The following is an 18,129-nucleotide window of genomic DNA, read 5'->3' as shown; positions in this document are numbered from 1 at the left end:
TATGTGTGTGTGTATAAGAAAGGGAAAAAGAAAAAGAAGGAAGGAAAGAGAGAAAGGAAGAAGGAAGGAAGGAAGGAAGGAAGGAAGGAAGGAAGGAAGGAAGGAAGGAAGGAAGGAAGGAAGGAAGGAAGGAAGGAAGGAAGGAAGGAAGGAAGGAAGGAAGGAAGGAAGGAAGGAAGGAAGGAAGGAAGGAAGGAAGGAAGGAAAGAAGGAAGGAAGGAAGGAAGGAAGGAAGGAAGGAAGGAAGGAAGGAAGGAAGGAAGGAAGGAAGGAAGGAAGGAAAGAAGGAAGGAAGGAAGGAAGGAAGGAAACTTGAAATAAGTTGGAGGATCTCTTTTGAAATCTTTTCAAAGTTTCAGAAAAAGATTATAATAGTAAAAATTGTAAGGCATAAAGATTGAATACTGCTTACCTCCCAGCTACTAACCTCTTCCTACCATTACTTCATTATAGAGAGGAAAATTTTAAAATATTAATAATGTTGAATCCCTATGCTTGATTTCTGCTCCATTCCCAAAGAATCATCTCTGCATTATGATTGATGTGAAAATGAGTCCTCTAAACTCTATAGCTTATAGACAAAATAAACTTGGTTTCACAATCCTATTTGACTGATGTTATTCTTTTTTTTTCTTCCTTATTTTTTTACCCCCAAAGATGGAGTTTTCTAGCCAATAGTAGTGTAACAAAGAAGACCTCAAAGAATAAGTCCAGCATACTCTTCTGCATAGAGGAAAAATAGTATAGTAGTGAGAATGCTAGACTTGGTATTAGCAAAACCTGTGTCTAAATACCACTTCTAACACTTAACTAGCTATAACCTAGGGCAATTATTTTTTTTTCATGTTTACCTTTTTTTAATAAATTATTTCCCAATTACATGTAATAACACTTTTCAACATACATTTTCCAAAATCATGAGATTCAAATTGTCTCCCTTCTTCCCTTCCCTCTCCCCTCCTGGAGATGGCAAACAATTCTGGATTATACATCTATGATCATGCAAACATGTTTTATCTTTTTATGTTGCTTTTGACTACTTTGTTTTCACTTAAAATCTCTGTCTTTTCATTAGGAATGCTTGAAAACCCTCTATTTCATTAAAAATTTATTCCCACCCTGTAAAATTGTACTGTTTCTTGGGTAAGTTTTTCTTGATTGCAAGTCTACATCTTTTGTCTTCTGTATGTAAAAAGGAATTCTTTATTCCTTTTTTTTGTTTTTTTTTGTTTTTTTTAACTATTTGAATTTGAGTGCTACTTCTTTTTTTTATTCTTTTTTTTTATTGTCTGGAGTGATTTTATTTATTTATTTTTTTAATTTTATAGTATTTTATTTGATCATTTCCATGCATTTTTCATTAAAGACAAAGATCATTTTCTTTTCCTCCCTCCCACCCCCTGTGGCCGACGTGTGATTCCACTGGTATCATATGTGTTCTTGACTTGAACCCATTGCCATGTTGTTAGTATTTGCATCAGAGTGTTCGCTCAGAGTCTTTCCTCTGTCATGTCCCCTCAGCCATTGTAGTCAGGCAGTTGCTTTTCCTTGGTGTTTCTATTCCCTCAGTTTGTCCTCTGCTTTTGGATAGTGTTTTTTTCTCCTTGATTCCTGCAGATTGTGCAGGGACATTACACCACCACTAATGGAGAAGTCCATTACGTTCGATGATACCACAGTGTATTAGTCTCTGTGTACAATGTTCTCCTGGTTCTGCTCCTCTCGCTCTGCATCACTTCCTGGAGGTTGTTCCAGTTCACATGGAAATCCTCCACTTTATTATTCCTTTGAGCACAATAGTATTCCATCACCAACATATACCACAATTTGTTCAGCCATTCCCCAATTGATGGGCATCCCCTCATTTTCCAATTTTTGGCCACCACAAAGAGCGCAGCTATGAATATTTTTGTACAAGTCTTTTTGTCCATTATCTCTTTGGGGTACAGACCCAGCAGTGCTATGGCTGGATCAAAGGGTAGACATTCTTTTATCGCCTAACCTAGGGCAATTAATGGTGAACTTATGGCATGGGTGCCAAAGATGGCACACAGAGTGCTCTCTGTGGGTACGTGTGACACCCTTTCTTCTTACTTCCTACCCCCAGAGTTTATTACTAGAAAAACAGAGGGCCTCAGAAAGACTTGCTCCTCTCCGACTCTCTACCATGCCTGAAGACATTTTTTCACATCACCCACCACTTTGCCCAGGAGTCCAATGGGAATACATAGTGGGTAAGGTAAGCAACTCATAGGTGACAGAACTGGAGGGGAGGGAAGTGCTTGGGCCACTCTCCTCCCACTCTTTACACTTGCTGAGGACATTCCTCACTTCACCAGTCCCTCTGTCCAACAACCCAATGGGAATGTATTCTCCCTCACCTGTGCGGGGAAAGGGGAGTGGGGTGGGGCACACCCACTTTATTGGGGAGAGGAGCACAGCATGCAGTCTTGGAGGTTGGGAAGCCACTTTGTCTGAGACTTGGGATAAAGTACTGAAAAGTTGTCAGAGTCACCCAGCCAGTCAATATAAGAGGTAAGACTTGAACCCAGATCTGACTTTGTGTCTGGCGCTCTCTCTCTACTATACCTATCAATATGCCTAGCAAATGTTCAGCAAATTTTTGTTGAAACTGAACTGAATCCTTGAATCTCAGAGTTAGGAGAGGTTCCATTATCATGGAAAATATCACATTATTTCATAGTCCTACACTATGTCTTTAAGTCATGTGTGCCATTGATCATAAGGGGCAACTAGAAGATGATGTGGTTGGATCAGAGAATCCATCCCTGCCAGGGAACACAAAACTCACAACATGTGCCCTATTATCAGTGAATCAATAGCATCATCCCTGCAAACGAAATAGTCTTCATTTGTCTCAACTTCAACAAAGTTCACAGGGCCTTAATTCAAGAGGAGGAAAGAAATATTAAAGTCATCTACTCCAGTGGTGTCAAACTCAAATAGAAACTAAAGGGTATGTTTAGAATCACTGTAGGATACTTATTGATGTACAAAACCACATATTAACATAATCTATATTCTATATTTAAACTACAATATGGAATAACTGTGATATTCAAAAATTGTAATGTAGTGTATGATTGTTGGAAATCCCTGCTAAGTCCATCAAGCCAGAGGTACACCGTAGCTTCCAATCCAGAACTCCTGACCACCCAGATGAGATTAGTTGAACAGACAATGTCCAACTGGATATTCTAATGAAAGAACCCTAAGACGTTTAGACGTACTCCTTGAACAGTTAATCTGCAAAGGAATATTTGGTGTTATGAAGATGAGACCCTAATTCCTTTTCCTACTTGGACATCCTATCCTTGTTCACAAGCCCTTCTTCCCTTTCCTGCTTGTGGTTGTAAACTTTTAAAAGCCATGCTCACAGCCTCCTCAGTGAGTGCTTTCTTCTGCTGGGAGGGACTTAGTCCCTTATGCATACTACCACCAGTAACTTTCCTCTCTCAATAAATCCCTCTGATTTTGACATATTTATATCCAAAATGATTTTCTCAATCAATATTTGATTGTAGTTTTCATTTATTTTGTAAAATATTTCACAATTACATTTTAATTTGGTCCTGCCCAATGTTCTAGCCCAATGAGATCAAATAACTTGGCCAAAGTCACTTAAGTAGTACATGGCACATCCTTGATTTGAGCCAAGATCCTCTAGTATTGGCTCTGGAGTCAGAGGAGCTCAATTCAAATACTGTCGCTCATGCTTGCTCCTTATGTAACCTTGGAAGAGTCATTAGGCTTCAGTTTCCTTGGAACAGGAGGTCATTGAGGTCTCTTCCATAACTTGATCAATTCTCCTATGATTTCAATTCCAGAATTGGTTGTTCTGAACCATGCTGCCTCTCTAATTCGGCATGTTCTTATTCCATTCATACATGTAAAGTTAGAATTGATTTCAACTAACTGCCATATCAGTCTGTTAGTCCCTTCACCCTAGGTCTTTGAGGGCTCTTCTTAATAGGCTATATAAATCATTCCAAATAGAAGGTGAGAAATGAATAGAGCTAAACAAATTGGAACCAATAAGCATCTATTTGACACTAACAAGATTCACCCGAGTTTCAGATATTTTTCTTATTATTATTTTTAAATGAATCAAATTTCAAGATATGTTCCTTAATTGCCTCTGCCTTGGTACCTTCTTCATGTGCCCTGCTGGCATGAAGTCTGTCCCTGCTTGGTATCTTTTCCCTTTGAAAATATAACATTCTCTTGTCTGCTCATGAGCACACATTAGCTTTTCCTGACAACACTGACTCTTGGAACCCATGAGCTCTTCAGGAAGCTGCTTTCATTTTAAATATAATAGAAGAAAATCTGGACTTTGCATTTAACCTTTAACCAAAGGTTACCTTGCTCATAGATGTGCTTTCTTAGAGTTATTCTCTTTTCCTAAGTTTGTGTCTTACTTGTACCAAAATAGCATTTTAGGGTGAGTTTCACTTTTTGTTTGCTTAAGTCATCAAGCCTGCTTCTTTATTTCAGATGTGATGATAGAACTATGCTCTCTGTACTTCTAGAGAGAAGATTTGGGTTGGTCACATTGTTGCTTTCTTGGAGTATTCAATTTGAGATTTCCCTGTTCTCCTGGGATGAGAGCCATATAGCCACTGCTTGCGTCTAAACATTCTTCTTGCTCAGTATACAGGCGTAAAGCTCATGATCACTTCTCAGACTAGATCACTACCCCTAGATGCAAGTCCCATCTTAATTCTGTATTTGTGACCCAGAAATGAGGTCGTTAACAGCAGTACTGTCATTTGGCATCTATCCTTGTACCCTACACCAGATTTCCCCCCTTTGTTAAATCTGAAAACTCTTCCAGTCTCTCCCTATGTCAGAATGTACTGTGCAGTCATACCTGAAGAGATACTATTCCTCGGATCTATCTACAGTCTTCTCTGTCTCTCTCTGCTGACTGGGGATAGACAAAAATGACTCACTGTGATTTTTTTCTTGGATTTCCTGATCAAGACTTTATCTTGCACAATGCAGGAGAATTTATTAAAATGATAGAGGCAAAATGCCCAAGTTTTTTGCAACAAGATCTATGTAAGAACACTAAATCCTACTAAAATGGTAAATCCATGAATATTATTCTCATCCAATAAAATAATATATGTAAAGTAGTTTGAAAACATTAAAACTCTTTATAAAAATATTAACTATTGTTATGGTTATTCTTCTCCTCACCTCCATCAACATCACCAGCACTGATGCAAAAGAATTTACACAGCGCTAGCCTTTTGCATGGATGAATAAAAATAATACTGACTAATGAAAATATAATGATCTGCCTTTTAAAGAGAGGGAAACTTTTGCCCTTTACATGAAATTATGATGAGTGAAATGAGCAGAACCAAGAGAACATTATTTACAGCAACAGAAATATTGTTTAAAGAAAAAGTTGTGTATGTCTACCTCCAGAGAAAGAACTGATAAATAGAAACAAGCAAAACATAGTTTTATATATGCATATATCTTTTTGTCAAATGATGCCTTCTCTAGTGTGATGATGGAAGGAAGAAGGGAGGAAAATATCTGGGAGTTTTAATATAAAAATAAATTAATTAAATTAAAAATCTAAAGAGAGGGAAACTGCATTATCAAATGATGAAACCTAGATCATATGACAATTAAGAGACTGATCAGTATTACTCTGACATATATTATGACTTGAGAAAGCCAAATAGATACTACCTTTAGCAGTCAGTTACACAGACCCTATATTTTTTAAGTGCCTCCTTTATTAATGCTTGAAATCCTACTACTTACAATTTATTTCTTTGGTTAAGTATCACTTTCTCTTCATGATCATCTCTTTAAAAGCCTTGGTCATGTCACTCCTCTACTCCAACATCAGTTTATTCTTCTTCAAAATGAGAAGATTGGATTTTATGACCTCCAAGATCTCATTCAGCTCTAAGTTTGAAAGTTCCTAATACCTTAGTGGGAATGCGTGAATTGATGTTTTCCTTAGTGACAAGAAAGATCCAGGAAACACAGACTATTGGGAACTGGGAGGAAAGGGAACAATGGAGAAGAAAATAGAATAGTTGGATGGATATGTAAATGTTAAAGAATAACTTTTGTTTGCTGATGACTAGCCTTTCTGTTTTAAACCCACACTTTCTGAATGGTGCAGACTGTAGTCAAAATCCAAATGAGAGAGAGAAGACAGCAGTCAGAATGTCACTATATAGGCTGTATTTAGCAATGTACCAGCAGGCACTGAGAAAGTCAACTGAATACAAGATAGACTGTATCATGTAAGAGCCTCCAGTTACCCCCCCCCAAAAAAAAACAACAAAAAAAGCAGAACAAAACATTCTGCAATTCTCATTCCATTTACCCCTAGGGGTCCTAACAACTCATATCATTTCTAGGGGCAGAGATATTGAAGCCCCCAAGGTGGTCAAGGTCAGACATGAAGCAGTGCATTCTTGTTCTCATCTAGCAAACCTTAGGGGTTATGATGCCTTAACTTTGCTAGCTGGCCAGATTGAAGGAGGCAAGAGAATTATGTTCCTGGGAATTCTTGGCATTTCCCAAATGCCAGCCTCCTTACTCATGATACATTGCAGCCTATAAAGTCAAGATTCTGAACTGGGCAGAATCGCAAGGGGAGCCTCAGCTATACAAAGGAGATGGCAAATGAAATTCATTACATCCTTCCATGCGTGCTGAATTGGAAAACTGAGTGACCCGAAAGAAATGATAGATTGGGACAAGTGTGGGATAAAGGCATTGGAAGCATAAGGCCTGGGTTCTTCTCTTGCCCCTGATGCTTAACTGTAGACAAGACACTGAACACTGTAGGCTCCAATTTCCTCAGATGAAATAACAGATCATGTTCAAACAAGCATCTATTCTACAACATATATGCATATATATTCAAAAAAGATGATAATTATCAAGTTTTTAATACAGTGCCTGACATGGTAAGTGCTATATTTTATAATTCTTATTTTTGCACATATGTTCACTAACTATATACTGGCATGTGTATACATATATGTAGAGCTTTATATGTATTTCAGAATACTTGATGATCTTTCTGATATATGATTTCATTAGAAAAAGAGAGAAAGGGAGGGAAGGAGGGAGGGAGAGAGGGAGGGAGAGGTACTCAGAAAGCCAGAGAGAGATTGAGAGAAAGAAAGAAAGAAGAGAGAGAGAGAGAGAGAGAGAGAGAGAGAGAGAGAGAGAGAGAGTGAGGATATTAAAAATTTGAGAGAGAGAGACAGACAGAAAGAGAGAGAGAGAGGGAGGGAGGGAGAGAGAGACAGAGACAGAGAGAGAGAGAGAGAGAGAGAGGATATTAAAAATTTGAGAGAGACAGACAGACAGAGAAAGAGAGAGAGGGAGGGAGGGAGGGAGAGAGAGACAGAGACAGAGAGAGAGAGAGAGAGAGAGAGAGAGAGAGAGAGAGAGAGAGAGAGAGAGAGAGAGAGAGAGAGAGAGAGAGAGGATATTAAAAATTTGATGGGACTTTGACTTCTTGTCAGTAGCTCAGGTAGGAAGGAGGCTTGGAGAATAAAGGAACTAGATAAAAAGAAGTTTGTAAGTCATCTGTGGCTTTCACTCCTCATCAATGCTCACCCCAACCCTTTTATCAAAAGTATCTTAAACTTGACTATTTTTTCTCTTGAATAACAAACACTCAAAGATTAGGTAAAAACCAAGAGCTAGACTTTGACAAGTCAGTCACCATGTTTCCATGGTTCTGACCTTACAAAGTTAAAGGTGAGTTGGGGTTACCAATTTACATGTTATAGCTCAAAGCATCTGAATTAAAGGCAATGTGGGCAAGAGGTCATGGAGTCTTCATTGCAGAGAAGGCCTTAATTAGGCAATGGGCTTCAAAATTGCCTTATTTAAAAAAAAACAAGTAGTACATTAGCTAAAAATGGACCAAGATTCTCATTAAAGCCTTGATCCCTTCCCTTCTGAATCCCTAAAAATATGAATATGAGAAAAATCTTTGAATAAGAAGTGATTGCATTTCCCTCTAAAGCCAAAAAATTATATAAAAAAGAATATCATACAGAGAAATGACCCTTGGGCATTTTCATGCTTTTTTTCCTCATAAAAGAGTTTCCTACTCTAACTTATATGATAATAATATAAAACTGGTGGTGAGGAGGTAGAGAAGATTTCAGGAAGGAATGGGAAGGTATTGTACAAAATACCACTAACTCAAAATAGTCCTCACTTTATTTAAATAGCCTCCTTCTCTAGTCACTAAGAATTTTGATTATATTTTTCTTCAAGAGCTCAATTTTTCTAAATAGGGCCAATTTTACTCATTATTTTCATGTCAGCATCAATAGAATGAAAATTAGCCATTCTTACCAATTTTGCTGTTTTTAGAATATAATCAGAAGGGGAGAATAAGCCACTAGAGAAATCACTTTATTACTTTACCCATCACCAATGATGAAGATCCCATTTGGGGCAATTCTCTATACCTCAGTTCTTTCCTAAACAAGTTACACTTTCCTCCCTTCCATCACTCTCTCCCTTGGCAAATCAGTTCAACTGTACACTGAAATAATTTATCTCCCTTTTTCCTGCTGAGGATGATTCCTTGCCAAATCCCAACCTTAAGTTCTTTCCATCATTTGCCTTCTCTACTCCTATTCATATGATGCTGAAAGAACCTGGAGAAAATCTAGAAATTGTACTAATTAGATTTATAGCAAATTAATGCTATATCAACTAAATCAGACCCTTACTAAAGCAAGGTGATTTTTAGGCCTCCCTAATGGATTTTATGTCCCCAAGTCTTTAATGGCATTCTTTTCCTTCCTTCAGCTGAGAATTTTACCTCATAGTCTACCAAAACAGATGAGACTGCTAAGAGCTCACTCTTCTCCCCTCTCTTCCTTAGTTCACATCACTCATGCATGTTTCCTCTTTCACTCCTAAATCACATGAATAGGTAGCCTTTCTCTTTGATCCCTAATATGCTCCCTTGATCCTATCCTAACTCATCTTCTCCAGCAGATTTCTCCCACTTTTATCCTAGCTCTTTCTAATCTTCTCTGTTTGTTCCTTCCCTTATGCTTATAAATGTCTTCATGTCTTTTCCATTCTTAAAAAATCCTCATTTTATCCAGCCTTTCCTTCTAACTATCACCATAGATCTCTCCTTCCCTTCTTGGCTAAAATCCAAGAAATAGCTATCTGCAATTGCAGTCTCCATTTTTTTCTCCTTTCACTCTCAAAGCCTATGCAATCTAGAATTATTCAACTGAACTGTTTTCTGAAATCACCAACCTTCTCTTAATTGTCCAGTCTAATGGCCTTTTCTCAATAGGTCATTCTCGGCCAGTCTGCAGTCTTTGGCACTCCTGGATACTCTCTCCTGCCTGGGTTTCATGGTATTGTTCCTTCTTTGTTTTCATCCTTACTCTCTGTTGACTCCTTTCTAGTTACCTTTGCTGAATTTTCATCCAAATCATGCCCATGAACTGTAGATGTCCCCTAAGGAAATGCCCTAATCCATTTTCTCTTTTTTCACTCCATACAGGGATCAGCAACCTATAGTCTATGGGGCAAATTTTGCATGCGACCCATTTTTGAATGACCCTTGAGCTCAGAGCTAAGAATAATTTTTACATTTTAAAAATGTAGTCTCTTTCTTTTACATGAGTATAATTGAGACTATATTACAAATGTCCCTCTCACACCTCAGCTTTCCCTATTATAACTTCAATATATTGTGGGTCACCATAAGAAATGTGAGAATTTTTTAGGCATTTTGGAGAAGTTGCAGACAACACACAAAGGCCAACAGATGACACAGAAATAGTTTTGAAACCCAGAAATTCATTAAATATATATAGTATTATATAATATCAACATATTTTATCTTTGAATACCATAAATATATAGTATTTTTAAAGATAAAATAACTAAAAAGCTAATGTTTGCAAAAAGAACATGAAAGCCAGCAGTCAGAGTTATCTTAAAAATTTTAGTAACTCATAAATGCATATAAGGTATTATAAAAAAAACTAATTAAAGAAATTCAGACTTTTTCACTGGGAGGGCCAAAAATTTTAACTCAGAGTTTCCAGATCACTGGAGTACTGTGCCTCTATCATATACCCCCACTGTCACTGATGAAATGGAAGGGATACCTTTACCTGCCTTCTCAATGGTGGGGGAAGGCTTGGAGAGAAGGAAAGAAATTGGAACTTAATATATTTTTTTAATTTTTTAAAAAGAATGTTAAAATTTTATAAATTAAGACTTGGAAACTAAAGGAATGTCCTTCAATTGGGGAATGGCTGAACAAATTGTGGTATATGGTGGTGATGGAATATTATAGTACTATAAGGAATGATGAACAAGATGATTTCAGAAAAAGCTGGAAAGACCTATGTGAACTGATGCAGAGTGAAATAAGTAGAACCAGCAATATTATGGAACAATCAAATATGATAGATTTTGCTATTTACAGCTATATAATAATTAAGGACAATTCTGAGGGACTTAGGGAAAAAAGGATGCTATCCACCTCCAGAGAAAAAACTGTTGGAATAGAAATGCAGATGAAAACATATGATTTATCACTTGTTTATTTGAGTATATTTTTGTAGGGGTTGGTTTTATAAGATTACTCACTCATAAAAATGAATAACATGGAAATATGTTTTGTGTGATAATACATGAATAACACAGATTGAATTGCTTGTCAGCCCTGGGAGGGGGAGGAAAGAAGGGAGGAAGGCAATATGGATCATATAACTTTGGACAACTTATGTGGAAATTTATTATTAAAATAAAATTATAAATTTATAAATTAAAAATATGGGCTAGATTTGGCCCAGGGGCCATAGTTTGCTGACCTTTACCCTATACTATTTATGGGTGATCTCTTCAGCTCACATGGGTTCAATTATTATCTCTGTGCCCATGACTCCTAGGTGTCTCTATTCATCCCTAGTCTTTCTCTTATGAGTTCCAGTTTTCATTTTAACTGCCTTTTGCCCATCTCAAACTGCATATCCCATAGGCTTCTCAAATTCAGCAAGTCCAAAACAGAAATAATGTTCTTCTCCCCCCCCAAAATCCTTCTTTCTTTCAACTTTCCTATTATTGTTAAAGGTACCACCTATCTTCCAGTAACCCAGTGAATTTACAATGTGGACTCCTTAAACTTCATTCCTTCACACTCAGCTCTCATATTTAATCTCTTATCAGGTCTTGTCATTTCTACCTTTACTACCTTCCCTATATACATTCTCTTCTCTGAACTCATATAACCAGCACCTCAATGAAGGCTTTTTATCATCTAATGCTTGGAATAGTGCAATAATAATTTGTTTAGTACTTTACCTTCAAATCCCTTCACTCTCCAAGTCTATCTCCACTCAGTTGTCAATGTTATATGCCTAAAACACAGGTCTGATCTTGTCATCTCCATACATAGGAAATTGTACTTTGGTTTTTTAAAATAACTTTAAGGATCAAATATAAAATCCCATCTTTGGCCAGAGGCATTGCCATTCAGTTTCCTGAACAGTTGCTGGAAGCATAGCACAGACCAAGCTAGGGTGGAAGGAGGGACCTTGGCAGTAATACTTTTCAAGTCTTAGCAATGGCTCAGGAAATCTCAGCTACTGTGATGATGTCCCATTTAAGATATAAGACAAATTCAAGATACTACCTAAAGTCGGTTTGCCTATTGTGTTCTCCTTGCCTGATTATTTATAAGCTGTCAGGGAAATACAATATAACTTTTCTTTGGTGGAAAAAAAGCAATAGAGTGGGTAGAAGACATTAAGAAAATCCAGGAAGTACAATGGAAAACTGAGTGAAAAGCTGAAAAAGCAGAAGCTCCCAATAAAATATTGTGAGTAGGAGTTCTAGAATTATTAGGATCAGGCCAAGGGCATTAACCCTCATCCTTGCCAGGTTTCAATGCAAAAATATTCTTACCCCAACCCGTGTCAGCATCAGTGCAATAAAAAAGAAGATTCTCAACTCACCACATACAAAGGCAAATTTCAGCCCCATTGACTTGAATGTGAAGAAGACCCACTTCATAACATAGAATTAAAAACTGTCGATGAGAAAGAACTGAGAAGCATTCCTGTTGGTATAACTGAACCTGCATTGGCCCAGATCTTAGACCATAATTTGCCCAAAAGTGGCTATGGGTCTATGTTGCAGGACCAGGAAATCTTAACATCCCTGGAATGAGCTATGCTAGATTTCAAGCCCCTTCACAAACCCAATGTCTTTATCACTTTACCACAGTTAGGTAAATGTGAAAAGTGTCCCTCCTCCTCATTGCTATGAGCAATAGTTTATTTTCTTCCTTCCTTGAACTTGACTCAGATAACAGTAAGCAAAAGATAGCAAAACATGCAAGCATTTTTCACAGTATCTCCCGCCTCCACAATGGCACTTTTCTTGAATTCCTTAAAGTCATCCACCCAGAACAATGCTAGCAAACTCATTGGATGCCATGAAATAAAACTTTTAGCTTTAAATTTGGACAGTGGCAAAGAGATGCCAACACTATCCCCCTCATCCCAGCTCTTTCCTGATTGTTTTGTCAGTGTGTACAGAAGAATCATCACCTCCAAACACAATGCTGATGGTCATGCCTCACAATGTCAGGACATAAGTTCTTAACACACCCAGATGTCCCCATCATTCAAGTACATCAACCTTTTTGAACCTGCAAGCACCATGCCCCAGTCATCAATGTGGACTACACATGAAAAGTCATGAAAAAGGAAGGAGAAAATATACAGCAAATTCTTGACTAAATTTGCACATGGACACTGTAAAAAGAGTTTTAATCCCATTCCAATAGAAGGTAGAAGAAGCTTTGGAAATGTACCAACATTCAGAGGGAGAGTCAACAGAAGAAGGAGAGGAGAGGAGAGAAGAGGAGAGGAGAGGAGAGGAGAGGAGAGGAGAGGAGAGGAGAGGAGAGGAGAGGAGAGGAGAGGAGAGGAGAGGAGAGGAGAGGAGAGGAGAGGAGAGGAGAGGAGAGGAGAGGAAAGGAGAGGAGAGGAGAGGAGAGGAGAGGAGAGGAGAGGAGAGGAGAGGAGAGGAGAGGAGAGGAGAGGAGAGGAGAGGAAAGGAGAGGAGAGGAGAGGAGAGGGAATATATTTCAGTTTGCATTCAGACTCCAGTTGGAAAGGGAATATATTTCAGTTTGCATTCAGACTCCAGTTTTTTTTCAGAGGACAGATGTCATTTTTCATCAGAAGTCTCTGGAATTACCTTCGTTCACTCCATTGCTGAAAATAACTAGGCCATTCACAGTTGTTCATCAAGAAATATGCGGTCACTGTGTATAATGTTCTTCTGGTTCTAATTTCTTCACTTTGCATCAGTTCATGTAAGACTTTACAGATTTTTCTGAAATCATACAATATGATTCCATAATTATCATACCACGACTTGCTCAGTCATTACCCAATTGATGAACAACCCCTCTATTTCAAATTATCTGCTACCACAAAAAGAACTACTACAAAAAGAACTAATTGAGGTACCTGAGTGGTTCAGTGGATAGAGAGCCAAGCTTAGAGTCAGGAGCTCCTGCATTGAAATCTGGCCTCAGATACATTCTAGCTGTGTGGCCCTGGGTAAGTCATTTAATCCCCATTGTCTATCCCTTACTGCTCTTCTGCCTTAGAACCAATACTTAGAATCAGAAAGAGCTGCAATAGATATTTTTGTAGAAATAGGTCCTTTTTCCTTTTTTGCTCTCTTTGGGTTGTAGACCTAGTAATGGTATTGATGTATCAAAAGATCTGCATAGTTTGAGTCCTTTGAGCATAATTTCAAATTGCTTTCCAGAATGATTAGATCACAATTCCATTAATAGTATATTAGTATCCCAATTTTGCTGCATCCCCTCCAATATTTATTATGTTCTTTTTCTGTCATATTAACTAATCTGATAGGTGAGGGTTTTTAGCTTTTAGTTTTTCATAGTTCTTTCAGTTTCCATTTTCTAATCAAGAGTGATTTAGAGCATTTTTTCATATGACCATAGATGGTTTTGATTTCTTCATCTGAAAAAATGCTTATATCCTTTGACCAATTAATTCCCTGCCTTTTCAACCCTCATTCCTGGGATATTTGTTTGCTGCATATACTTAGCTATTTCTATATCCTCCCCTCCATTAAACTGTGAAATCCTTGATAACAGGAATGCTGTTTTTGCTATTCTTTGTATCCACATCTGGTAGAACAGTGTCTAGCATATCTTAAGAAATTTTTTTAAATGCTGTTGACAAAATCCCTTCCATAGCTTCTCTATACCCCTAAGGTATAGCTTAACTAGTTTCTCTTCTATCAGTCTCAACTCATCAGCAGTTTCTGGTCCTTGTCAGTTCCCACCTCCTTCAATGTTCCACTAGATCTCTTTCCTTCCCAGCAGACTGTGGTCATATCATTGCAATGCTGCCAGCTCTCATTCTATCCCATGGTTCTCTGGAGCTTGCTGCTCAAATGTCACTCTACCTGCTATTCTATGCAGTCTTGTTTTCCTCCTAAGGTGGTGCTCATTGTCCCCCTCTGCCTTCTCGACCCTCAACATTCTCAATAGCCTATCATTCATGAAAATGAGACTTGTTATTTTCCCAGATGATCAGTTCAAATCTGGACTTAGAAACTAATTTGAAATTATGCCCACACCAGGACAAGTCACTTGACCTTTGTCTATTTTTTCATCTGTAAAAATGTTACATCTATTGGATTGGCTAATATGCCAGAAAAGAAAAATGATAAATATTGCAGGGGATACAGGAAAATTGGGACACCAATACACTGTTGGTGGAGTTGTGATCTAATCTAACCATTCTGAAAAGAAATATGGAGTTATGCTCACACCTCAGCAAGTCACTTGACCTCTTTCTCAGTTTCTTCATCTGTAAAATGAGAGTAATAATTGCACCTACTTCCTATGGTTGCTGTGTGGATAAAATATGATATTCGGAAAGCACCTTGCAAAACTTAAAGTGAGTGCTACATTAATGCTAACTATTGTTATTGTTTTTGGTGATGGTGGTCCTTATGGTCTCAAACTTCACATAGTAGGATTTGTTTTAACTGAGGGAAGGGAACACCTCTTGTCTTTTGCCAGGCCAAGAAGGCTTTGTTTCTAATCAATGCTTATTTATTCTGAGACATTGCCACCTGTCTCATTTCTTCTTCCTGTATCCCAAGACATACATCTCCTACTTATTTCAGCATCTGTCCCTGCAGTTCCATTCCTCTCTCCCCATTTGTCCATCCATTACCCATCTTGCTTTGGGAAGCTGGAACAAGTTTTTCAAAGTATTGGGCTGCTTCTAGATGGCAATAGAAATGTCATTAATTCCTGCCATTATAGGTATGTGGTAATCAGGATAAGGGATTTATTATCACTACTGCAGTGATTTTTACTATTAAAAAGGTAAAGAGTTATTTAACAAATTCAGTCACTCATTTGGAAGCTAGAAGTTTGAAGACTGTGCAACTGTAGGGGTCAGGGAAACTCTGCCTTTAGGGTGAAGAAGCTAGCTGAAGGCTAATAGATCTGTCATTTCAACCAAGAAAAGAACTAGCCAGGATCTTCCACCTTAGTTTAGGAAAGTGGAGAAATTCCAGCTAGACATACAGAAACAAATCAACATTAGGAGATGGTATAGAGGAAAGGGGAGAATCATTACTATAGTTTCCCCTTGGCCATAAGAGTCCAATCACATTACTAAGTTGATAGTTTAAAAAACTTCCAACAGGTTTAAAAAATGCATAATTTCTGTCTAAGGCTAGAAAGCAATAGCACTGAAAGAATCCCAACATGATTCTGTTTTTGTTGAATTCAGTAGAAACTCATTGGAACACTTGATAAGAAAAACATCTCCCATTAGTGACAGCTCTTGTTTTTAGTGTGACTCTTGGGGGAATGACCTACACAGAGAGCAAGAAATCAATTGTTCAACCAGACAAACAATTTATTTAAGCTATATGCCTTATGTTTCTGTTAATAATAATAAAAACAATTAGAAGCAACTACCTGGATCAGTGGACAGAGAGTGCCAAGCCTAGAGACGGGGAGGTCCTGGGTTTAAATCTGGTCTCAGACACTTTCTGCTTATGTAACCCTGGCAAATCACTAACCTCAGCTGCCTAGCCCTTATCGCTCCTCTGCCTTGGAACAAATACTTAGTATTGATTCTAAGACACAAGGTAAAGGTTAAAAATGTTTTAATAATAATAATGAATCAGTTTGCTTTAAAAGATAATACAGTCTTGTTGGAAGACCTCCCTTCATAAGAAACTAACTGAGATATTCCATTCCATTCTTTTTTATCTCTAAGTGATCAAAAGTTTTCCACTATATTGAATGAAAACCTGTTTCTCTGTAATTTTTAGAACTTGCTCCTAATTTTGTCATCCAGGGTCAAGTAAAATAAGTCAAATCTCTTCTAAATGACAAATCTTTAAAATTTTAAGATACTTATTTCTGAACTAAATATTCCCATTTTCTTTAACCAAGTCATCTATAGCATTGTAACCCCAGAAATTTGTCCAACCTGCAATAAAACAGAGGCCAAATTCTGAGCCAATTTATTAGAGAGATCTGTCCCCCTCCAACAAATAAGACCATAGCCCTTCCTCCTGGTCTGAGATATCTTTCTTCAATAGAGTACAATTTTTATTTGCTTCAGTGTTCAGTCCAATCTTTTGGTCAGTCCAGGCATCAGTTATGGATCTTGTTGGTGGGCTCCAAATTTTGGTATGATCCCTGGTCATATTGCTACCAAACAGTAGACATATAGAGGTTAGTTCATTCACTCCATCTTTGTGCCATCTACTTATTCATCAGATCTACTTTCTCAATAGGTCCACCTTAGTTTCTTGTTTAGATGGTCACAAGGGAAACAAAACTGTATGGAAGGGCTTCTTTACAATATTTAATATCTCATGGAACTTAGAGGTCCTCTTTCAAGTTGATTTCCTTCCAGGTTAACTAAGCTAAAATTTGATATGGAACCCTGGAGGCAGTTATTTGTCTGGTGGTGGTGCTGGTGGTGGTGGTGGTGGTGGTGGTGGTGTGTGTGTGTGTGTGCGTGTGCATTTCTGTGTATGTGGAGAAACTTTTGTTTCTAATAATCATCAAACCATAAACTATACCTGGAACTATGTAAACCTTAAAATTTCTTAGACTTATAAATGTTGGAAATTTCACCATTGGGAAATTTCATACCTGAAAAATTTCCTACTGATAGTCTATTGGAATGTGAACCCCCTTGGCATGGGAGGGTCCTTCTCCTCTCTACTTAAGATTACTTTAGGACAGAAACCTTTTGCTGAACAATGGAAAGGTCTTTGACCTATACTTAAGCATAGAACAGGAAGTTCTTTGAATCATGATTGATTTTAGAATTGATACAATAGAGATACTTGGAATGACAGAACCAGGTCTTGGAACTTACAATCTCCACCCTACTCAGTCCTAACAGGATTTAGGAAGGGCTGCAGCAAGGATCAAGATTTAGTTATTTGAGAATATGACCTTCAACAGACATGTGCAAAGGGACAGACCTCTGGGCAGTCCTGGGTTAAGCTAGAGCCACCATTGGCACAGGGAAGACATGGACAGTGATTGGTAGATGTGAGAACTGAGGGGAGGGAACTGAGATGGTTTCCTTAAAGAGAGAGGGGTCTGAGGACTGGGAGGTGGTTGGAGAGGTTTTGCTCTGAGAGGTTGTGCTCTGAGAAGCTTGCTCTGAAGGAGGCTGGAGGTGGAGGCCCCTGAGACTGTTTCTCCATTTTGGTCACGTGAGTGATAGGGACTGAGCTCTTTTCTTTGCCTCAGCTATCTAAGGGCTTGGGCCTTTTGGCCCAGCCTAAACAGAGGGGGTATTTAAGCCCTATTCCCTTCTCTCCCCTTTCTCTCTCTCTCTCTCTGTTTCTCTCTCTCTCTCTCTGTCTCTGTCTCTGTCTCTCTCTCTCTCTCTCTCTCTGTCTCTCTCTCTCTCTCTGTCTCTGTCTCTGTCTCTCTCTCTCTCTCTCTCTCTCTCTCTCTCTTTAATACCTTTCTTCCTCCTGTTTGTAATTAAACTC

General features: G+C 38.1%; 1 pseudogene; it reads left to right on the top strand.

The window, feature by feature from the left end:
• LOC100618801 (ubiquitin-associated protein 1-like) overlaps positions 1-13,836 on the top strand; it is a 48,102-nt pseudogene extending 34,266 nt beyond the window's left edge.
• The last annotated feature ends 4,293 nt before the right edge of the window (positions 13,837-18,129 follow it).

The sequence above is a fragment of the Monodelphis domestica genome, chromosome 7 (assembly GCF_027887165.1).
Source record: "Monodelphis domestica isolate mMonDom1 chromosome 7, mMonDom1.pri, whole genome shotgun sequence".
In the NCBI taxonomy this organism is placed as follows: Eukaryota; Metazoa; Chordata; class Mammalia; order Didelphimorphia; family Didelphidae; genus Monodelphis; species Monodelphis domestica.
This window is presented reverse-complemented; position numbering and strand designations above follow the sequence as displayed.